This window comes from Hyalella azteca, unplaced genomic scaffold, assembly GCF_000764305.2.
Source record: "Hyalella azteca isolate HAZT.00-mixed unplaced genomic scaffold, Hazt_2.0.2 contig8404, whole genome shotgun sequence".
In the NCBI taxonomy this organism is placed as follows: Eukaryota; Metazoa; Arthropoda; class Malacostraca; order Amphipoda; family Hyalellidae; genus Hyalella; species Hyalella azteca.
Window position 1 is genome coordinate 20,708 of NW_025938499.1, and position 25,261 is coordinate 45,968.

A 25,261-nucleotide genomic window follows, 5' to 3' on the forward strand; every position below is an offset into this window, starting at 1 on the left:
TAATAAGGCAAGGCATTCATTCATGGAAATGCTAGAGCGCAGAAAGGAGGAGCTTCAGTCAGACAGCAGAGCTCGAGGAAGGAACCAGTGAATGTTGATGCAATAGTAGCAGCAGTGGGAGACCACTAAATCGTTTGAGTGAGACGGTCTTTAACCGGGATAATGGAGTGGTGGCTTAGTAAATTTCACAATCAAACTGAATATATTGAAAGACGACACGGTTTAAATAATCTTCGAAAAGCAAAACGCATTCAATGTAAAATCAGTCCTACTTTAATAATCTAAATTATAAAATAACAAGCATCCCGATATAATCGCCAGCAAAAATCAAAATGAAAATTTTAAGACGGAAACCCGATTTGGTATTTACAGCAGTAGGCAGTCGGAAACGCGCAGGTACATAGAAGTTGGTGCCACCAACAATCTCGATTTTTTAGCGAACCCAGTGAAAAAACAATGTTTTTCGGTGCAGGCGGCCGCTTAGCCTCGCGTAGAAATAATGCCTTTAGCTTGGCATGGTTTGCTTGCAGCCGGTGGGTAACTGCGTGTGGATTCCTTAATTTGTGAAAGGTAACTCCTGCCAACAAATTTAAAGTTATGAAGAGGGGTTATAGATACATATATAATAGTTATTAAGCAGGGCAGTAGTTAATGTCAATTTAATATGTTAAGTGCTCATTTCATAGCATGACTTTCCTCCCAATAACCAAAACAATGTCGATTATTACGTATGAGTGAGTACATCCCAGTACTGCAGGTGACATTTAAAAAATTTTAAATTGCGAAGAAGAACAAAGACTGGAGAATGAATCCAATGGGCGTGTATTACAAGACGTCAAAATATCAACCATAACCCACAAGACTATTAAGTTCGAGGCCAACCGCTTCAAATTTTGCGGGAGTGAAAGCGCTTTATCTGCGGGCCAAGATTCAATGAATGCTGTTATTATGGAGCTCGTGCTTAGAGAAGTTTAAATTGAGAGCTGCAGCTCTGATGGCATCAGCATTTCTTAAAATGTCATCAGATATCGCAGGCGAAGCGCCGTCTTTCCAGCGTAAATCGACATGTAAATATGGCAGCACTCAGTAAGTCTCGTGCACATGAATAAAAACATGCGTAACATGTTGCGCTGAGTATAAACATGTTAAAACCAGCGTAAACATGTCAAGAATGATGTCTCATATGATGGTAAACATCGTTCTCTTTGGGGCCAGAAATGCAAACTTATGAGCTACATTTACTATGTAATTGTAAGTAACTTTGTTGTAAACGACTAAAAAATGTTACAACTAAGCGTAAAGTCGAGTGATAAACACAAAGTAGAATATAATGAGGCGTCACCTCGTCAAACGGAATGCCATTCCATAATAAAAGTTTCATTCACTTAATTAATCATTTAAATCAAGGAAATATTTCCATAAACATGGGAAAAATGGGCAATGAAATGCAAATCAAGCGATCAATGCATAAACAGTGAACTGCTGGAATTTGCAGAGTCGGAACTTCAAGGTGACAGGGATCAAGTAAACTCTGCAATGCATTGTATGTAATGCACTACAAAAATCTTTATCGAATCACAGGTACTTGAAATCTTCTAATTCATTGATTGCTAATTCATTGATTGCACATTCTGCTTTAGTTTACTTATTTGCAATAGTTTATAATGACCTCGATTACTAAAATATATTTCATTTTAGTATGAAAATGTTTTGAATATTTGTCTAGGCGTCAAACAATCAAGTTATTGTTTAAATATACATTTCATTATTCATAAAAAAGTAACTAGATTGAAATTTGTTCAGAAAAAGCTTATTATTTGCTAGGCACAAATCAAACACACACATGACCCAGAAGCAATGCAGCCGAATGCCGGATGCTGCGCGTGGGGCTGTCAGCTCCGGATACGTGCCTTCAGCTCACCAATAAACTGCGCACCCATGCATGGGGCATCAGCTAGTGCATCAACCAATATTCACACGAATGACCGTAAAGAAGACAAAAACTTCTGTCGAAAACCAGCCGAACTGAGATAGCGCTGTATAAAAAACGAATAATAACACTATATTTATTGAACGAAGGTCAGACACGTGGATTAGCTCGACATTCGTAGCCGACCATTTTTTACCAACACTCCAACAATAAGCGATTGAAATAATAGTAAAACTATTTTTTTCACTATTAATTTTGCTGCAGTTTACATAAATATTCTATCGAAAAGCACAATTTCGTTCGTGAGTCAAACAATCAATTTAACTACATAAAAAAATATAAGTCAGTAAAGTGATGGTATCAGTGCAAGTGCGGGAAGCGCACACAAGAGAGGACCCAGTCCAGGACAACTGTAAAATCAAGAGCTCACAACACCGGTTTTGCGTACACAACGTGACCACCACTGAGCCGCTAACCAAGAGATGCTCTACGAACTCTAAAAAATAACCAAGAGTTATAAATAACGAGTTAAATAAGCTATAAGTAGACATAAATAAAGAGTTAAATAACCAAGAGTTATCTCTGATCGTTGGCTGCAGCGCCGGTCACCGATATGCGCACGGGAGGTGCGCTCTGTTCTAAAATATACTCTCAAACTGCACAGTGCATATGCGGCTTTATTTGACGCACAACGGAAGGATTCCTCATTAATGAACGATTATTACAGGAATTATTATTAGAAATGGGCGTATATACGCTCAAACGTTGAAATAAAAAATCAGCAAGAAAACCATCGCATTTGCTGCACGCTATTATTATAATGACAATTATAATACTGAAAGCCCCTTTCACGCATTCCTGCTAGGGATATTCTATAAAAACGACATGAGATAAAAAGTATAGTTTTTTATATAAATTTATCACTTTGCTCTCAGCAGGTTTAGTGGTTTTCATCAGAATACATTCTAGGTCTGGTCATGAGCAGTTGAACAAATTCATCAAATCTCGTACGTACAGAGCCATCTTTCATTCGGATAGCAATTAGCGATCTTGAAGACAAAATTAAAAAAAAATACAAAATTTCAAGTAGAAATGAGTGTTTTCCTTTCACTTCAACCAATAACATATATAGGCTCTGCCAATTCACATTCTTCCTGAAAACGCAGTTTACGTAAAATTTCGCTGCATTATATTCTTAATACAGAATAACACACGTGAAAAAATCTCTGCTCGCTCCTAAACGTACATTATTGCCTCAATCAATATGCATTAAAAAAATCTTTACAGCCGCCGCCGTTCGACGTCAATGGCTTGTCCATTCACAAAAAAAATCACAAAAGAAGCAGCGTCGAGCTGGAGCAGGCAGTGTCCAATGCCCGATTTTGGAGTCGGGCCCCATCAATGTCAAACACATCAGATTATTACACAGATAACACAATATTATGACGACCAAATTCATTAAATTTCGAACACAATACCAACGAACACAACTATGTTCTGATAAAACAAGCAAGTTGATCACATTGGAGTTTCTGGACACGTCGAGCTCACAGGCAGGCGTTAGATGAGGCAGCCAGCTTTCTCGCCTATCTTTGGATAGGACAAAGACAAGCGAGCGACCAGACTCATCGGTCACAATGACTGCAGACATGACTGAATTCTGTCAGTCGGACTACATGCATGTCTGTTTTCTGTCAGTCTGACGGCAGACATAGCTGCTTTTTTAAAGTTGGCTTAGGGCATGATGGGACTGAACCAAAAGGCTTGAATGACTGATTCATTCACCGCATGACGACAATCAGGCATGCAGCGCGTGGGTCTGCAGGCATGATGGAGCTGAATCACCAGGCTTGAATGACTGATTCATCCACCGCATGATGACACTCAGGCATGCAGCGTGTATCGTAGATCTGCATCAATCACACTCAGCGGTCGGCGCCAGAAATCACTATTTGTGGTCGGCTAAAATGAGGTCCACATAAATATAGCCAGTGTTGCTTTCTCCGTGGTTCCTCAGCAACAAATTTTGATAAACTTTTGTCCTTTCTTATTTCATCTGAGCAAACGACACACTATATGTAACATAATGAGTGAAACTATACAATACTATTACGACGGTTTATGTATTGGTAGTCCTCGAGGAAAATAGTTTTGGGTTGGGATTGATAAGCAAATTTAAATACATTACGAATCGCCGTGATTGAACTTTTTATTATTATACATAACCTAAAAAATAACTAAAGCAAATTTATCTCTTAGCAACAAGAAGAAACTGACCAATTCTTCTCGCTCGAAAACAATGCAAGTAACTAAGTAAAGTTTTATTAATTTGGTGAGACCGTGTCTTGCATCACAGAGTTCTTTCCATTAAAATGTACAATTGAAGTCCACATATAGAGCAAGACTAATGCAAGTGCTTGCTTTTGGTTTCGTGGACAATAGAAAACCGGTCAATTGCTGTGAACAACGACAGAAAATATATCAAAACTGCGTACGAAAGACGCAGAATGAATTTTTAAGTTAGAGCTCATAAACGTCAAGATTTTATCCAAATGTGGAAGCACCAGGCCTAATTAGTTAAAATAAATTAGAGTTACATGCAGAGCTGCAAGCATTTAGCAATTGTAGATGAACCACCATGCTTTATTAGTTAAAATTGTAAATGAGCGTTAATTGCTTACATGTGAGCGAGCGACAACTATATTAAATGAAATTCTCAGCCAATTCAGACACCGAGAGGAATAGATGAAATCGTCCTCTATTAGAATTGGTGATGAGATCATCTATTCAGAATTTTATCTGGAAGAATTAGTTTTTAGAATTTTTTTCATGTACTTTGTCGCATATAATGTATTACATTATGGAAAGTATACCTTGACTCGATTCCGTGTTATATGCTGTATAGCATCTGCAAACATTGGCAACCGTAAACTGAGCAAAAAAAAAAAAACAGGTCAATTTCTCATGGAGATATTGTTTAATTTTTGTAATTTTATAAACAATCTGGGCGTTAATGAGCAGCCTTCTCATATATTTTCATTTGCCTGACGACCCCGTGAAACATAAGAAGAGCAGATCAAACATTGCATCGCACAATTTTGAAGTTCAGTGACCGCTGTGCGCTTCACCGTAACCACCACGCCTGAGAACCCTGCCTGGAGCTCTGACAATATCATCTCCATAATCAATTCAGTCCATACAGGTTCATAAAGAAAACAGTATTAACAGTACAAATCTGTATATCGGAATGATACAACATGGCGTCTGTTTTCACCCATCAGCGCGCGTGAAACGGTATTGCATGAAACCATGTTACAAAAGAAGCTATAATAACGTGTCCATAAACTCTCCGGATTTCGATTACAATCCACAAAAAATTGAATTTGACTAGGAGTTTAGTTCAATTTTCATAGCAATTACGGGGCATTTTTTACGTTGACAGCCTCGGAAATAGGTTATATTTTACGCATCTAATACTGAAAATATGAAATGCTTTGATCCCTGTTTTACTTACCGGACGGACTGGATTTAAGGTTATCTTAATCCACTTGAACAGAAGTGAATTCTGAAGTCTCGAACAAACATTTTTTCGTCAATACTAGAGTCTGGAGTTGAAACGAATTCAATTAAAAAAAATGGCAATAGAGCTAAAAGAAATTTCGGCGTCTCTAGGGAATCCGCTAATCTCACCAGTCAAACACTAGCCATAGAGAACTAAATAAAACTATGTTCTTCGTCTTGCTAGATTAGCATAAACTATCACAAACTATGAAGTCTGTACTTTCAAATGAAACATAATATAAAATTAAGAGTAAGTTAAAGGCTGAGGAGTAAGATTAACACAACCGTTGCAAAGCTGAGAGGCAGTGGGCACCTGCGCCGTAATTTGCTTATCAGTTTGTCTAGCATAGACAAGGGCAGACTAAGAGGAGCCTGAGTCCAAGCCACAGGAACTCGACAAGTAGGAACTATTGTATAGCTGAGCGCGTCGGCGATGCAACGAGACGACGCTGTAGCTCCCACACGACGTGCTCGCGCCACTCAGACAGGGTGACGCCTAAACTTCGTCCACACCGACGCAATTCTGACGCATTCTCGTGACGACTATCGCTGCTCTATTCCTTCTTACTTTAATTCAATCGTAAATGAAGGAAACGAGAACATTGTAATCCGTAACATTCTTTCATTCCTGTTTAATTTTGGTCTCAGGTCGTGAAACGGGAATAAACAATGATGCATTCCATTCCAATTAAAGTATTTTCTGTAATTCTTGCTCATTAAAATCAGAACTTTCGGTAGAAGTTCTGGAACAACCCTCCAGCAGACCTGCCAGTTTCCTCACACTAATGCGATCTAATTTTTATCGAGAATGGCGCGATAGCAAATGTACTTAATTGCGAAATTATCAACGACCACCATATTCTAGCTAGACACATTCATGGAAAAACTCGTTATTAAACACATTGAGGAGAAATCCGGTGCAATATCATTGCAATTGAAAAAATCATCAAATTGCCTGGGCCATGACCAAAAAGCAATTCGTAATTGCATCAAGCCCGTCCATTATTATTACTTGTACAATAGGACCTCTGGCGTGACAGTGCCCCAAAAAAGAGTTAGACTTTCCGCTTTCCCACGCAGAAACTCCCACGAGTCGACACGTAAAGTCTCGACGTACGTAGGCGCTAGAAGACTACGTATGATGTATTGCCAAGAATGCGTGTCAGAAGACCACGTCTAAGTTAAATAATCAACTATCACTGTCTCATCATGAACTCTAGTCTAAGTTTGGGATAACATTCCCAATTGAACTGAAGAAAACACAATTATCTAATGTTGAATAATGCTGATGTCCATCTCAGCATATCGATGTTAGTTAAACAGACACTGCACCCACATTTTCCGAGCATCGTAGCTTATTTTCTATGCAGCTATACTGGACATGTTCATTGTTCAAGGCATGAGCAGTCGTTTGGGTGTCTTAGCTCCATGCAATCAGAAAGGCACGCGGAGAAGCAGTTCCGGTATAAACTCAACACTGGTCGCAGTTGCGTGTTTGGTCTTTGTGAGTCCTATATGGAACCAGCCTTACTGTATACTCCAATACAATTTGAAGAAATATAAAAAATATACAAGATGAACCATTCAAACACCTCTCGACTACTAATTTCCTAATTCTCTTCAATCGAGAAAAATATATTGATTAGCATTTTGTAAAAACCAGAGATGAAAAAATACGGCTCTATCTCAGGAATACTAAAATTATTTCAGTTTCATTCGCCCATTGTCTCTTCCAAATAGCAACAAAATATCAAAGTAGTATGGGATAAAAACATGGCAAATGTTACGGGAGCATTCCTATACAGCTCTACCCGCATCCACTCGTAGTGCAAACCACTGAAAATGTGATGTACGAGTTGCTTGCCCTGGCTAAACGTAACATTTTATTGATAAAAACAATTGTATTAAGGTTCAATTTGGAACGGCTAAAGATTCACGTGGAATTTAATATTATTTTGTACGCGAACGAAAAGGCCTGAGGGAAGCGCTAAGAATCCCAAGTCAGGTAGGATCCAGCAGGACGAAGTGTCCAAGGCCGTACCTGGTCGCCCACGCTGGCGTGTTCCCGCAGCAACTCGCCCACACATTCAACGTGGATCGTCAACAAACTCGTTGTGCTCGTCCGCAATCGACAGATTGTGATAAGTTGCTTCTTAGGCCTCGTATGTTAAGAGTGAGTTGCAGGCTGCTGGCTTGGTCATTGGACTTTATGATATCAATCCCCTTGCTGAGCAACGCTACGTAAAAAGTAGCTTCATGGTATTGCCATTCACATCTCTACTTCCAACTTCCATCTCCAACATTTTTCTTAATAAATTCGAAAAACAACCCTGCAAAAAAGTTCAGTCTCGATTCGAACACTAATAATTGAAACAAAGAATATTTACATGCTTAAAGTTAGTCTAACTACTCATTTTCTTGATAGGTCAGTCAAATTCTGGAAAAATTACATGAATTCCGCGACAAATTTGACTAAAAAAGCATGATTAGGTTCCCCTCACGTAAACACGAGCAAAAATTATACACAAAATCCGAGAGCGCGAGCTTAATTAAACCTCATGAACCTTCATAGCTTCTGCATGCCGAGGCTCGTAAATCATGCTGCTAAGTCTTTGCTAGGACGGCGTGGCATCAGCTCATCGCCCTAGGGACCTAAGAGATAAGTTGGACAGTAAGGGCGCAGCTAAGACACACACCATAGTCTTCTCATACAACAAGTCTTGTTGAAGTTTTGTGTTGTACCTGCAGTTCCAGTTGCGTCCGTGCAGAGGCGAGACCTGCACTTATTTCAATTGGCGCATTTACTTGAGATTCCAAAGCTCTGAGTCAGGGCTATGTCAGGGCTCCAGGCACCTCATGACTCCAGACATATAATATTAGTTTAGTGTTGGGAGCAAAATACGGCCCATTGCACGCAATGATGCAAATCTTGGCCCGACACCAATTTGTACAACTTCAAACCACTACTTTCGTCTCTCAACAAACACGTGTTGAATCCATTACTATATGCTTGAATGCCACAGAAACAAACTTCAATTTATTCAGAAAACAAAACACAAAAATTATCCAAGCATCATAGCCGAAAACATAAATAATAGAAATAATAGCAGACTCATCATCCTATGTAAACTTGTCTTCCCTTTAACTTATAGTCCAACCGTCAGTTGTCAAACAGATAACTTCAGCAATATACGAAATGTATCATCAAAACGTCGTCCGGCACGAGAATAAATAAGAATTAAACTTCAATTGATATACGAGGAACGTACAAAATTTTGACTATAAAGAGATGCCTTATATCACGTATTTTTTACTGCAATAAAAATATCAACTTCTTTACACGCGACGAGCGCCTAGATAGACTATGCAAGTTATTAAATTGTGTATAGACTATTAAATAGACTATTTATACATAGACTATATCCTTGCTCATAAATTCTTGGCGCCTTAACTCTTGACCCAATTACATATCTTCATCTAACTTGGCATCACATGAGCTTTACGAAATGCGAAAAAAGTTCTCATCGTAAGTCAGCCTTAGAATTTAGAGTGAAAAATTTCTGAGTTAAGACTCCTGCGCCTGATTTCACGACTCATTAACCAAGTCCTGGTCCGAATATGAGACTCGTACACTCATACAAACATATCATAGTAAATTAGAATACAATGGGTGCTTAGGATCGGCTCACCAGTTACAGCTCTGACAGACGCATCCAGGTTAAGCTGTAGGGAACGTGGCAATTGCTGGGATGGAGGAGATTCTTACACGAGTAGCAATTCGACTATGCAAGTTGAAGGGCAACTTTCTTTTCAGTAACTTATTAAGAGGAGGAACCACACCCAACATAGTCGGAATATTTTCATTAAATACACACCAATACAAACTTCGATACAGGAAAAGATATGTCTATAGAGACTTAGAGTAGATCCAGCAGTCATTAGTTCAGAAGGGGATTTAAATCTTACGATGAGCCAAAACTTCAATTGAGGCGTCTTTTTCAACACGATTTTTCTGCATTGAATTATCCAATACTCAGTTAAACCGTACATGTAGCCTAATTACAAATGCCTTGTGTTCCGCAAAACAGAAGAAATGTCATCCAAGTCACAGACAAAAGAGGAAGAAAACCTTGTTTTAAGTATGAGCAATTATCGAAACAAGACAAATTATGTTAAATAGCAATCTTATTGTATCAAAGAAGCATAAATATGTCTGACCAATACAAGAAAATACTGTATTGCAATTTACAGAGAGCAATATTGTTATAAAATAGCTTTCTTCAACACAAACTTTCAATTGCAAGGGCGAGAGCACTAATGGCCGGCGGTGCCCTTGCGGGCCGATGAAGCATGAAGGCTCGCAGCGGCCACACAGACAATAATTTTTTTTATCACTGCATCGGCAGAGTCTGGACCGCGGCAAGCATTCTCCTGCCGGGCCTCAGATCTTGCAAGTCAAACAAGAATTACAACTTTGTCGCAATATTTTAATGATTAAAGTGCTTCGTTAACTAAATATCTTGAATGAATCAAGTCAATCATTATTTAAAAAACCTTAAACGGTGTTTAAATGAAGTCCTTTACTTTGAAGCTCTCCAATGCTTAAACATTTCATTGATTAAAGCTCTTAAGTTTAAGCACTTCATTGCTTAAAGCTCTCAAGTTTAAGCACTTTATTTATGAAAGGTTTCGAATTTAAGTTCTTCATTGATTAAATCTCTTAAGTTTAAGCACTTTATTTATAGAAGCTTTTGAATTTAAGCTCTTAAGTTTAAACACTTCAGTGATTAAAACTCTTAAGTTTATGCACTTCATGAATAAAAGCTTTTAAATTTAAGCACTTCATTAATAAAAGCTTTTACGTGTAAGCCCCTCATTGTTTAAAGCTCTTAAGTTTAGGAACTTCAATGTGCTGAATCGTTTCAACTATAAAAGTATTTTAATTATTTAAATTCTCAAATGTTAGCGGATTTCCCATGAAACAGCATTCTTCAAGGATCGAAATTAGTTATGATTGCAATTCTCTAACATTAGTACTATTTGCAGCACGACTAACTTCTTGAATGATTAAAGTTCTTCGATTATCAAAATCCTCATATGGTCGAAAATTTATCCCAATTTTAATCTTCAATGACAAAGGACAGGAATAATCAAAGTAGTTCAGAGTTAATATGTTAAAAAATTCGAAATAATTCAACCATGAAAGTTGTAGAATGATCAAAGTAGTATAGGACTATAATTTCGTTGAATATATTCCTTAACTCGAGTTTACGGATTTTCGTTGAATGTTCATTTTCGAAAGATTATCATGTGCAGTGGTAGGAAAGTTCTGTCAATAACCGTATAGGTTGAGTGCAGCAAAGAAAATGAGTGGCTTTAGTACGATTAATTAATTGCTTTATCCTTATCATCTTCGAGCCTCTTCTCTCAATTAATTCCAATCTATAATCTAATTGGCTTCATTTACTTCAATATTTTACTAAAAATAAATATTGTTCAAGTACCAATAATAAATAATTAATTCAGTTATGACATTTGCTTTATATAATAAGGATATTTCTTCGTCGTTATTTGTAACTTATTTATGAATAATAATTTCACGTCTGTTTCTCAGTCCATAAACCATTCGGTGTTATGGAATTATTCGTTCCTTCACTGTTTTAAGAATTTACATAATAAACTGCAGCAGGGCATTATTCGCAATCGGTCTGTACATTCTTCGTCCAATAGAGATCGGTTCGTTCATTCTTCGCGCAGAGTTGTTGAGCGCTAAGTACACCGAGATGCGCAGTTACTCTATGTAAAATATCGCACGAGGTTTCGAGGAGGTATACATGAACATCACAAGGTCGGTCGGCAGTAACTCGGCCTTAATTTTTCCTACGGGCAGTCGGCCGTGATAGGCGGTAGGTTGGCTGCAAATATGCAAGAGGCAGTAGCGCACCCGGGCCCACAATCCTGTGCGATAAGTAGGACCGGTCCAACAGGTGGATATGCTTATGCACCAGCTGTACTGTACACTAAGTGACGTCCCTGAAGACAAGGCTTAACTGCGCAGGGTTGTGTTTTGTCACTTCTTCTAGTTTGGGTGGAGTTCAATTAAAGACGAGGGGCAGTTTTGGCTAAAAAAATAAACGCGATTGTATTAGTCACTTAGTGCAACGGATCTTGAGCCTCTTAAAAGTAAGATTCTTTAAGTAATGCACTAAGATTAGTCTCAATTTTTTTTATCCATAAATTAGATGAAAACATGGTAACAAATAAAAATGAAGAAATAAAAATAATGAATAAATACAACAAATGTGTCGGGCTTCAGTAACTTGTAAGCTCAAACTTTAAAAACATTTCGGCTCCCAATAAGTTAAATTATTGACAATGAAATATCCGAGTTGCTGCACATTCAATTTTAACAACTGCGCCTATACTTTCAAAAAAAGTTAAGAGATCGTAAGTTCATCAGCCAATCATTGACGGTCATTCAAGCAAAATCTACCAATCATAGACAAGAAAATAGAGCGTAAGTACTTATAAAAGTATGGCCCCAGGTAACACATTTGGCCGTTCAGATACAAGGCCAGAAACGAACGAATAACTAAACATTCTAAGCGAAAAAAAAAATAATAAATCAGCTAAATCGACACCTTTGACAGGTGAGGTGATGATTTTCAAGTGGATGAAATGTATTTCCGACATCCTGCTGATGCATGATACTGAACACTCAAAAGGATTAAGCAGAATCAAGGCAATTATTGACATCTGAATGGACAAAATATAAAAAATACTACAATTTTACGTTTGTTTCAAAAACATTTGAGAGAAATAAAACATGCTTTACTAACTTTGTCATGGAACTGCATGAGTAAAAACGACCACGGAGCCCATTCCATTTTAGGACCCTTATTCAAAGCCAAAATATCAAGTGCAAGATGCAAATAATGAATATTGTCCAGTTTAAGCGTTCAAACCAGTTAAAGTTCGTATATAGTTTCTTGTGCATCGAATATATATTAATGTGAAGGGAACGGGAGGCTAGAAAACGAGATGATGTCATCGCTCAACTAGGAGACTAGAAACATCCAGAGGGGACTAAAGACTAGAAACTAGGAGACTGACTAGACTAGAGACTGTGGAAACGAGGATAGAGAGCAGCAGGTAACTACGGCGACGCAGGGAGACACGAGATCGAGTATATAATTAATAAAACAATGTGTAGATCTCTTTAGACTTAGAATATTTAACATATTTCTCCTTCAAAAGCAGCCTTTCCAAATAAGTTTTATTCATGTATTCTAACTACTAGAATTAATTATACCAGATCCACATTTGCATGACAGAGTGTCATTAGCACCTGTGGTCAACTCGACCCATTCTGAAAACCTAATTTACATACATCGCTAGATTTTTTAGACAATTTTTACGCGTAAGCGGACGAAATGAAGGAACGATAAGAGAAAAACTCAATTCTAATTGATGATGAGACTAATATTGCATGATCTTGCAGCCTGATCACATGCTGCAAGTTTTTGTCGAGATGTGCTTGCCTGATTACAATGTGGACAGTAAGTTAACTGAAGCTTATCGCAATTTCATCAAATGAAGCGTATGGAACGCAGCATAAGTGTGGATGTTCGTTACTTGAACTTACTTTACATTTAAAATCATTAAGGATTAGCGAGAGGGTAAATACAATAAAATTATAAATTACAATTTACACAATGCGTTCTGACATAACGCAGGGCGAGACAATGATGATAAGCATTTTTGTACGAGTAATTTGGATACTTAGGCTTAAACCACAATAAGTAATTTGGTTACTTAGGCTTAAACCACAATAAGAATAACTGCTGGTGTACTAGTGGCATCAAGGCTAAGTATTGAGAGATGGTTGAGTGTTTTACGAGACGCATACCAGAGTTACGGCGGTTGAGAAGGAAGCGAAGTGGCTGGCTGCATGTGTGAGATAGCGCGCGTCCAATGCAAGAGTCTGCTGCACAAAGGTAGCTTTCACGATATCAGCCCAACGCTGCACGCTGCAAATTTTAAATAGGAGACTCAAGTCAATATCAATGAATGGAATGGACACAATCGCAAAATATTAGGGTTGAGGAAAATTCGATGTAGTTTCAAATTCTAATGGATAACATGCCAATTTTATAACGATGTAGCCGCTCATCATGCGTCACTAAACTTTTGTACCGTGATTTCATTTGACATTTCTTTGCGGTTATTCAAACAGTTATTTCTTATATTTGTTATGTTAAATACGTATTAATTTTTCCATTAATTTTTTATCTTTCGACTCTACTAGTATTTTCATTTAGAGAAGAAGTCTGTTCACCCTGATCATCCATTACTCTTCACTTTCATTCTGTCAGTCGTGAAGCTCTTTGCACTTCACTGTTGGTGAACCTTCGGAGAATAGTTGGTTATATTGTGACATTTAAATTTAAGTTGCGATATTTGTGAATAGTAATTTTGTTAGGAATAATCAAAGTCAGGTATTATTGCCGCATCTTTATAAGTTTTTTATTTTTGTTTGCAGAATCATATTAGTTCACTTCTAAGAGAACAATAAATTCGGTGCGAGCCATCCGCTGAGTTTATTTTGGGTTAATTTTTGTTCTTGTTTCTATATTCATCAGTATCCATCAGTGCCTTCGTTATCAATAGTGTCAAAAATCCAAGTTTGCTTCCCTGCACGGTTAAAGTTTGGTTGTCTGACTGGCACTGACGTAAGAGCGTTCGGAACTCACCGTCGTGTTTACAACAATACTATTAAACGATTTTAATGCAATATTATTAGGAAAGAAGTCACAGCTAGCGGTTAACTAGAAAAAGTATTTCACCAAATTATTTGAAAATTTTCACATAAATTGACCGACGCAGCACTTGACGTAAAGAAGGATGAAAGGTGCTCAACTCGCCCAGCCAAGCTGTCTAAGCAAGCACAGCGAGCCTTGCACCTACGCAGTTTCCGGCGAATGGATTGGCAAATACTCCTTGAGAAAATGTTTCAAGTACTACTTCGAAATAAAGCCTTGAATACTCTAGTATTGTGGATATCGGTATGCCTTGTTTTGCATTGCTTCGCATAGTGAACCATCAGAATTAGGTGTTAGCTAAGCTAGGTGCTGCAGCCCGTAAGAAGCTCGACCCTCGTGCAGTGCAGCTCGGGATGCGTCGTGCAGGTTTTTTAGCCGTGCGCCCCACCTGTGTTCAGTAGCTTGTTTCTGGTCCAGTTTTTGCAGACCAAACTGAAGTTAGCGGAGGTGAATGAGGCACATTATCTCAAATAGATTCGACGATTATCAACTATTTTCTATAAAATAGTAAAATTTACGATTTCAAGTTTGAGAATGGATAATATATGCACATTAGTAATTTAGGAAAAACGTACTTTATGACACTAGCCTATACTCTACTTATTTATTCTTACATCGAACAACTGATGGCGGCAAGTTTTTGTTTATGTTTGTTCCGAACGGTAAAACAACTTCAGTCAAAACCACCAATGGAGACTCATTCACAAAATCTTGCTAGTCGTGTGAAAACTTCAATGAGCAAGAAAGCAAGGCACGGAGGTGATGTTGAAAAATGCACGACAGCAAACAATAAATAAATGAACAAACCTGCAGAAATCATCCATATCGCTTCCAAAATGATGATGCAAAAATTTATGAACTTTCATTTAATTTCATTCTTAACATTTTTTTTTGCAGCTGATCACCCTTCTATTTGAATGCCCATACAAATCCTTTCATATTTAAAGTACCCTGTAGTTGAAATTTCAATCAACCATCCCTCAAAACAAACTTCCCACTCTCAAATGAGTTACATATTAAGAAGCAAAAACTAAAGACATGTAAACATTGAAGACTATGACGCAGGTGTTGCTGGAGCCCAGCGGCACACGAGCTCTGGCTTATATGGCGAAATGGAAAGGTATCGATGATACCGACAAGGGCGGTAATCCACGATAATACGCTAGCAGCTCCATAATTAGAGGGTCTTAGGGCTTCCAGAAGCCCTATAAGTCCACTTTAAAAACGTGTAGTGAACTCACATGACATATGAAACTCGATGAGCACACGAGTTTACGAGGAAAAGGAAGACGGTAGTGCGAGGGATATATGATGTAGTGTCAACTTCACACTCAGTGGCCGAGTTTTTTACACGTGAAATTTCTCGGTTATTATAAAAAGGAATTTCTGAATTAATTTTTCTTAACGGCTATATATAAGTATAACATAAGATTTTAGTGTCGAATTCACTAGCTGGCAATTTCAGCAAATCTATCGACTTGCAATATTGTTTTGTAGTGAGTAATGAGCCATATTTGTCGTAAATTTGCGAAGCTGTAAGCACGTATAATCCTGCACATAAAACAGCTCACGATGCACAATGCGGGCTTAGCACCATAAGTAGCTGATATGCAACAGCCCTGCATAAACAGCAGATATTACGCGTCACGTTCTCTCTGCATCAATACTGAAGATGAAATAAAACGTTAGTTGAGCATGAGCAGCAGTTTTTGTACAACGTTTTAGCTCTGCAATTAAATCAGATGGCGTACAACGTTATTTCTGCATTAAGAGCAGCTGGCACGTAACGCTGGCTCAAAGCTCGGCAGCTGAGTAGCAGAGATGTTCCAGCACGACCAAGTCTCTGGGTCAACACACTCGGCCACATCCACCATGACTCACACCGCGGCGTCGACAAACCCTCCCCCTTACAGCCCCCACCCAAGTCCCGGGTTTCACACCTCAACCATCAGTGATCACCTCGTACAGATAACCAGATGCTCAGTCGCCGTCGATAAAAAAAAACAAGCCCATGTCATCACTTTTCTCAAGTCGCCGTTTGTTGAGCCCGACATCGGTGCTTTCAATGATAAGCGCGTAGAAAGAGTCGATAAAAAGCACATCAAAGAAGTGAGATGAGCGTTTCCTGATACGCCGTCGACCTCCATTACGTCGCGACTTCTCCCTGACAGCGTCGATGAGGTACCAGAGATCGCTTGCCTGGCAGCCAGCAGCGGCTCTGAAAGACGGGCGTAACGCGGGCGTTGACGTGACACCCTGCAAGTGCTCCAAAATGAACAACTCGATGATGAAACAACAACCTTGCAATAGCTTGCTGCTCGTGTCTCATGCATGAACAAAGCGTAATCCAGCAATAATGAGTATAGTATTCAGTTTCTCATCACATTGGTATGGCATCCTTTGAAAAAAATATCCACCAAAACTATGCTTCAGAACCATTGATAGTACCGGTAGGTAGTGAGGTTAAAAATGAAGTTGGACCCTAACGTTCATTAGGCAGGCACTTCAACACACGGAATGGCAACTGCTTTACGCTCGGAGCAAATAACAGTTAAAAGAAATAATCGCTGTTAACATTTCTTTCATGTCGCTGTAAGAATAATCGGCAGAAATAAATGGATAATTATCGTAATCCTCCCGGCCGCTTAGAGCTGGCGTCAACTTTTGTAATCACGTATGCAATGCAAGCTGAAACGCGGTTTGCTTGCTGCTCTTCCCGAGTTCAGTTATAAGAAAAAATATAACGTGACGACAAAAGTATAACAAGCTTTTTGCCTAAGGAATAACTCAAGCCTAATCATTATTTGCTCCTATAATCCCAAAAGATACACAATTCTAGGGGCGGATTTTGGAAACAAATTACGCTATGATCCACCTTTAGAGAGAACGTCCAGATGTATTGATGAACACTAGTTTTATTATTTAGTCTGTGATCGTTACAAATCCTCCAGGAGATCGTTGTGTGTGATAGTGTTGAATGAGGCCATAGCAGATAGAACGTAAAATAAAAATAACAGTTAATAATTTTTTTTTAAACGTTTTTTTTAGAGCAATGTATTATTGAGTTCAGAAGAGACTTTTTACCTCTGTACGTCATAAACTGAAAAAAGGTATCTTTCAAGAGGCTTACCATAGATGCAATATTTTCCTGAATAGTCATACTATTATCTCTACAAACAACCTTCCATGCTAGAATTTCCCACCTGATAATAGATAGTTAGAATTTTGAGAAATTTAGTTACCAAATTTGAGTTATGATTTATCGCATTAAAGATTGCACATTCATTTTTTCAACGGACGTACATCATTTTATAAGCAGAAAACAAGAAAGTCGGCCTGCATTGCAGGAGACTTAACTGGAAGCAAGTACGCACATACAGGAATAATAGGAAGAAACTAAAAAATAAACATCTTGGAGCCACGAGACCTTGCATGGAGTGCCGACTCTCCAGAGGGCAAGGGCAGGCATGAGTCAGACCGTTGCGGGGAATTTATCGCCTTTGATTTAGTTACCATTCGCGTTTAAAGTAAGAGGTCAAACTGAACTTAAGGCCTATGACATAAAAAAATTAGATCACACGCACAATCCTTAAAAATATTAATCTAGCGATTGATTTGAAGTGATGGTTTCAAATGTAAGTTGAATGCAAGATTGAATTAAGACTTCATCAGAATCGAGAAATTTATTGGAAAACTCCAAATCATTGAAACAAATGTTATCCATGTCAACCGCAAATTGATAGTGGCAATCGCAAATCAGGGTCGTTGTTTTTTAGAAAATGAAAACATCGTAGAACATTAATTTTTAATTATATGCTTTCATTAGAGCAATGTACGCGGGTTAAAAGAAATGCAATTGTTTCATATTAAGAGCCTGTTAAAGCATCTACCCTCACTTAAGATTTATTGGCGTTATTCCGTTTGTAAATTCTTATTTCGTCTCGCTAAATTTTCAGAAATCTGCATCCCAAAGTGAAACTCTAACACGACGGTCTAGTCTCACTGCGAGAATATTAAAAAGGAATACATGGATTTTTCATGAAGAAGAATAACTTGCAGCTCGATGACAAGACCGCTGTCGTCAGCAAGAACTTGCTGGAGAAAGAGGTCGTCTATGAGTCCTGCTGGCGCTCTAGTGATGTAAAGGACGGGCGGTAGGGGAGGAGGTCGTGAATGAGAAGAAAAGGGAGGTCGTACAAACGTACACGGTTCGCATTATGGGTGCAAAGGCCGAGGGGCCACGAAGGAGGAGGCGGAGGAGGACGTTTCTACGTACTCGTGTCGCCGCCGTGGACGCTGAAGCCAGGCTAACAGGCGAGGAAGAAATGCAGGGAGACGGAGAAGGTCGTGGGACGACACACGGCGCCCCATGGACGCAAACGGCCACACGGACAGGCGAGAAGGCCATGCAGGAGGACGGAGGAGGTCGTCAGTATCTATACGTGCACATGGCGCCCATGGACGCAGCGGCCATATGGACAGGCGAGGAGGCCATGCAGGAGGAAGGAGGAGGTCGTCTGTATCTATACGTACAGTCGTGCACATGGCGCCCCATGGACGCAGCGGACAGGCGAGGAGGGCATGAGTCAGAGAAGGGCAGAGTAGCGGCGGCGAGCGCGCTCGAGAGAGTAGCCATGTCGTGCCCGCCGCCCTTGACCTGGCATGGGCCACTCCATGCAGGATGGCTCTTGCAAACACAATAATATTTCTGCAGGCCACTCACACAAACAAACGAGCTTATCCCGTGCAAGTGAGGTGTACGCGGAAACCTAATTATATAGTAAGGACCTAACTTCTAAAACAATCGCTCATTCCCTTGGCTTTAAAGTTCGTTCAACGCGAAAAAACGAAACAACGAAAAAAGGAACCTGCAAAAGCGACTACTTATGAATGAAAAGGCAAAAAAATATTCTTTTCTTGATTCTGAGAAAAAAAAAGAAACAACGAAAAAAGGGACCTGCAAAAGCGACTACTTACGAATGAAAAGGCAAAAAATATTCTTTTCTCGATTCTGAAAAATTCTAGATTTTTTTCTTGTCTGGAACTCACTGGACAAGTTTTACTCACAGAGCTTTTCCTTCTCAACATAAATCAAATGGCTCATCGAAATGAACTACGGTACTTAACAATTAAGGGAGTTAAGATAATTAATAGTTATTTGTTGAGCCAAAATATTAAACATCAGTAAATCAATTCATTGGCCTGTAATCGTAATAGATTTTTTTATAACACTATGAGATAAATACAATCCAGTAAATCTGTTCAGACTGATGCAGGTTCAATTAGACTTCTAAACTTCACTAAATAAATTATAATAATTCGCTATCTGCAGCAATTTTCGCCATCTAGGCAAATTCTTCAGCCAGCGACTGCTTCAGATGCCGAGCGCGGAATTCTTTCTTTGCAACGTCAATGCAAATGAAGTCACAAAATGAAATTTATGAAAACGAAAATTTATACTAATTATTACGAGTAAAACTTTGTCTATAAATTACAACTTCAGGTTTTAACGGGTGCGAGGAAGCACTTCACATCTACTTTCTGTCGAACAAATCATAAATTTTGTGTTCACAAAATTTCGTAAAAATGTGAAAAATAATAATATAATAATGATTTACAAGTTTACAACAACTAGCATAAGTCAAATCTTTCGATATTCATAATTAAAACAAAATATTATCAACGAAAAATGAGTAAAACACAACCTCGGTGGTCCTAAGATCCCAATAATTGCAAGTAATAAACTGGCAAGCAAAGCAATCAATAGCAACTTGCTCGTAGTAGCTTTGAATAGGTCTTTATGTAGAGCTCGTGACACGTGAGAACCATTCTAAAATGTCTATATCAACCGCTAACGAACTAAGTCATTCCGCAGCATGAATAAACACTTTTTACAGATTTCCTCTCTAGCATTGATCACATTGATGTGAACGGCTATATCGAGAAGCAGATAGATCAATTTCCGGCATGTGTGATCACTACGTCAGCAAAACTGGTAAGGTAACCTTAATGAAGGAATGCATGTAAAGCTTTCTCTTGAACAAGCAGAGAACAGAAGTTGTTTATGAGCTATTGATAAAATTCGGAAGTTTTCTTTCAAATTTATGCTCAAAAGATTTACGTGCTCGCTCACTAACCTAACACCTCACAAAAACAATTTGGCTTCTTTTGAGCCATGAGAACGAAATTATTTAATAATGTGGCACATATCTTATAGGAGAGCTGCTGAAAGACTTGCAAGTATTGTCAGTGGATGATAGTTGTCTATACGATAACATATCAGCAGGAGCAGTCTGACAGCACTGTCGCCATTCAAGTATTTCGTTCAATGGTGCTCGGCGACACCCAGACCAAAAACAGTGATAATTACCACCTGATAATAATATCTAGCGCAATTAAAATTGAAGTAAATATATTACTTCGAATTGAGTGCATATGGCGCTCTAAAATCTAAATCAACTTAACACTTAAATAGCACAAAGATTCAGCTGAATTGGGCAGCCGAGAATCCATGGTTAACTTATATTAATAGAGGTCAATGTATAATGAATTCAATATCGATCAAAATGGGTCACAAGACTGATTTAGAATTATCAGCTGAATAATAAAAGAATCAATCTATGACATTCAACGCTAGCTGGAACGGGTGTAAATTAGGCTTAAGGTAACACGCTAGGAAGATCCTCTGCTTGTTTTTGAACACGACAAAACTATTGTATAACTATAGTCAAACTGAAATCACGAGAATAAGTTCGCCTTACCTTTTCATTTCACGATGGCGCCAACCAGATTTTTTGATTGCTACTTTCACTTCGGCTACTCAAAAATTTATTTTTGATAGCTGTGAAATTAAGAATAGTCTAAAACTTTTCTCTCAAACCAGCCTACAGGTAGCAGCAAAACGGTGTATTGTAGAAAATAAAATATTAATACCGGTGATGCATGTGTGCTCAGTGAGTGACAGCTTTCGAGTAAACGAGTAGCTCAAGCGCACGACCGACACCTCACACTACAAAAGCTAGCACGTAACTGAGTAAACTGACAACATGGAGTCATGGTCGAGCGCCTAGCGGGCAGCGGTGTTTAGCAGTCAGAGGACTCAGAGTCAGCGAAGCTGTGGCCGAGCAAGTTAAGACAGCGCGAGGTAAACAACCGGACACCAGATCATGTGCACCGATTTGCGATTTCCACCAGTCTTCATTTGAGCCGTGGTTGAACTAAATAGTTCAACCATGATTTGAGCGGCGACAATAAATTTAAACTGTTAAATTTTTGTACGAACCCCAACAAATTCAGATTTCTAAATTTTTAAAAGGCCACAAAAAACTTTTGAATTTGGAAGTAATCATTTCTTGATCATTTCTAATAATTGGAAATATCAATTAATTCAATCAACAAAATAAGTGTGAGTTTAGTTTTCTAAAATATCAATGTTAAGTTTTGACTGTTTCACACGGTCGAAGAAGCTTTATTTTTCATAAATGTAGTACAGAAGCATTTGGTTAAAAATGAAAAAATAAAATAATTGCTGATGGAAAATTAGAGCGTTCATTTTATTCTTTAAACATTTTCACTACCAGGACGTTCTCCTTCCAGCCAATTGAATAAACCCACAGACCATCATCGACCCAAAACTCCATACAATTTTAAGCGTAGAAGACTGGACGTAATAGAAGTAGAATCACAACATTGCTCCTGCAATAGCGATTTACTATTGCCTTCTCACAAAGGCATGTCAATGCAACAAGTATTCGCTTGACATATTTGTGGTTATGTTTTTAGATACGAATTAGATCGTTCATAGGCGAGCCCGACACACACTGCGTAATGCCCTTTTGTTGCACAACATAGGCAAAATGAGTCCTAGATGCAGAAGCGATGAAGCAGTTGTTTGTTGCTGTCGTGCGCCCGAATCTAGAGTTTGGAAACGTTTTGTGGTCACCGAGATGTGAAAAGGACAAGAATTTAATAGAGAATGTTCAAAGACGTGCAACAAGGATAATTCCAGGCTTGAAGGGAAAGTCCTATGAAGAAAGATTAAAGATTATGAAGCTTCCTATAGCCTCAGTTATCGACGTCTGCGTGAGGACCTCATTGATGTATACAAGTATACTCATGGTTTATACAAGGTCCCCGAAGGATTACTAGAATTTGAAACAAGAACCAACACTAGGGGCCACCACTATAAACTGAAAAAACTGCGCTGCAACTTGTCCACGCGACAACATTTCTTCTCGCTTTGAATCACCGACATTTGGAACAGCCTCCCCGATGACATCTTCGACGCTCCAAGTATGAACGCGTTCAAGAATAGACTAGATAAAGTTATGGAAAATATATGTTCAGATTTGAAATGCCTAGCCCCATATCGAACCCGGTGGAAGTCTAGTAGCTACTGTATGTCAAACTATCGTCAGTCATGAAAAGATCCGGTCAAATGACACGATTTTTAGATCTTCTGTGAACAAGGCACAAAAAAGGAAAAGAATCGGCGACAGCCCAAATCAGGCCTACACTTCAGCGCCGACATCTCTATGTTATGTTAAGATAGTTTTAATGCCAAGGAGCTCACTGAGCATGAGGTTGATAAGAATTACTCGAGGGGCTAGCGTCCTACCTTCAGTACAGTAGGGTGTTTCACGTTGCTCAATTTCACTTTATTTATCTGAAGGTTCTTATCATGATTAAGTGGTCATAAATACTCAAGTATAACGATGGAGACGGGCTCACGGGAAGATGTGATAATATTACACTCATTTGCTGTCACTGTAGCACCTGAGTCGGAATGTTTTCACCAGTCGAGATATACATGTACAATGATATTTGTATTCGAATGGACCCCTCCATCATGGCTCCATGTACATACATCCTTATTGTCCTGATGTGGTTACTAATTGGTAAGCAGTTTTACACTCGTATTATTTTATTTCATTCACACCACTTTCAAATATTTCGACCTACTTCCGTCTCGTCAACCCTCTGGAGTTCCTTGACCTCCCGGGGCTGCTAGCGGCCTCTTTCCTACAGCTCCGACCCCTGTTATTTGATTTGGACCTCAGCCAGCTTTATAAATTTTTATCGAAATCGGCGTGGTTAATAAAAACAAGAAAACGTTGTTCTTAACTGACTGACTAGAACAATGCTTAAAACATATTCTAACTTCATCTTCGTAACAAAATACATATTTCGTTGAGTCTGGTGTAGCTAACAAAAGTTAAACATCTCTCCTATTATATCTACCTTACTATATGCAAATAATTTTGAACAACTATAAGTATAACATTAGCTATATTGTCATTTGATTAAATTAGACTGTACGTCTGGCGGCACTTACAATACGGCATATTTAAACAGAGGTGGGCAGTAGCGCGCTACATGTAGCGGCCGCTACATTTCAAAGTAGCGCTGCCCAGCTCTGGTCGTTATAGAGCAGTGGTCCCAAACTTTTTCAGGCTGGCGCAGCTAGCGCATCCCCCCCCCCGACAGACACATTTAAAAACAAACGCCTCTTTCTTGATATTTAGTACGCTGAAATTTTATAAGAAAAAGGTTAAATACAAACGTGTATTTAAAAAATGGATCCATATTTAGTAAACCAGTATATTTTCTACAATTTCAACTGTTTCAGCACTAGAAATTTAAGACAGCTTCGACAAACTTACGGCCGGACTAGTGGCCGGTCTCACGGCCAATCTCCAAATTCAGTGACCAAGGAATATCTCCCAAAGACCCAAACCAATGAAGGCAGCTCGAAAAAACGTGGAACACGTAAGTTTAAGGACCTAACAGTGATGCTTAGCTTGTGAAAAAATGTTTAATTTCACATTCATTCGGGAGTTATATGGCGATATGGGCCGAAATTCGCAGTGGCCAAAGAATTTCTTCCAAACTCCTGAATAGATTCGAACGAAATTTTGAATATAAATTCCTAATTAACAAACGGTGATTTTTAGCTCGTGAAAATTTATTCAGGTCGGAGTCATGTTCTGCATGTGTCGTGACCACGAGACCAGCTTCCTGTGATTCTATATGAACTAACAAGAAGATTAACAGGGAGCATCGCCGTGTTCCATCAATTTTTTGCGACAGGCGTGACGAGGCGTCCAGATCATAAGGCTACATTCTGTACATCGAGGAACTATTTGAATCGTAGGTTCGTAGTGACGGATCAACGTACAACTTGCGTCTTGCAGCCCTAATATTACTACGTAACTGTAAGTAACTTCTTAACGAACGCGGTTACGCTTACCGGTAGCTTAGTCCAGGCTCCAGCCTCCAGGGACTCGGTCAGCCGGGTCAGGGGAGAAATCTACTGTTACGGCCTACGGGAGTTAATAATTGATTGTTTATTCGTTGAATTTCGTTCAGACTTTATTAATAGTGATTGCATAGAGGACAGTGTCGGTCCTGTCGGACGCAAACGTTGCAAAGTAAGCCGAAGTTGGCAATGGTTGATGAATGATAGGCTAGTTCAGCCTAGTTGTTACTGTTAGAGAGTGTTAGTAGCTAACATACCTAAGTTTCTAAGTTCTAACCAATTTACCCCCTTTGTTTACCTTGCATTCAGATCCATGTTATCATGGAATTTCAAAAATTATCAATGAGAAATATTATTTGCCACTTCAAATTGCAAGTCTTTGCTAGTTTTGACTTTTGAGGAAGTTGATTGTCATGATTGGTAGATTTAAATGCATTTTAACATCCTACAAAACTACCGTCAACCGGGGCTACTCGGGACCTAGTCTGGAAAAGTCCTATTTTAGTCTGAAATATCGCGGCTCTAATATCATATAATTTCAGTAGGTATGAAATCTCGCAGCTCGAATGTCATAAATTTTTGTTTGATTAAAAAATCGCGGTTTGCACTTCGCAAACATGTCATTTCATAAAATTTTCAACTTCCGCAATCCGCATTGCTTTACCGTTTCCGCCAAAAATATCTTGCAGA

The 25,261-nt window shown here is 38.8% G+C and overlaps 2 protein-coding genes across 5 annotated transcripts in view; one reads left to right on the forward strand and one right to left on the reverse strand.

The window, feature by feature from the left end:
• Window positions 1–21,326, reverse strand: part of LOC108669181 (protein TANC2) — a 37,567-nt gene extending 16,241 nt beyond the window's left edge. For both annotated transcript variants that reach the window (XM_018156480.2, XM_047881627.1), the window contains exon 1: window positions 21,075–21,326. The gene's annotated coding sequence lies outside the window, so the exon portion shown is untranslated. The remainder of the gene's footprint in view (window positions 1–21,074) is intronic.
• A 3,022-nt stretch (window positions 21,327–24,348) lies between these two features.
• LOC108669184 (DNA/RNA-binding protein KIN17) overlaps window positions 24,349–25,261 on the forward strand; it is a 6,202-nt gene continuing 5,289 nt past the window's right edge. Inside the window, exon 1 of one of the 3 annotated variants that reach the window (XM_018156483.2) lies at window positions 24,349–24,527. The gene's annotated coding sequence lies outside the window, so the exon portion shown is untranslated. Of the gene's footprint in view, window positions 24,528–24,604; window positions 24,744–25,261 lie in introns of those variants that run through there. The other 2 variants (XM_018156484.2, XM_018156486.2) reach the window with 2 other exon arrangements.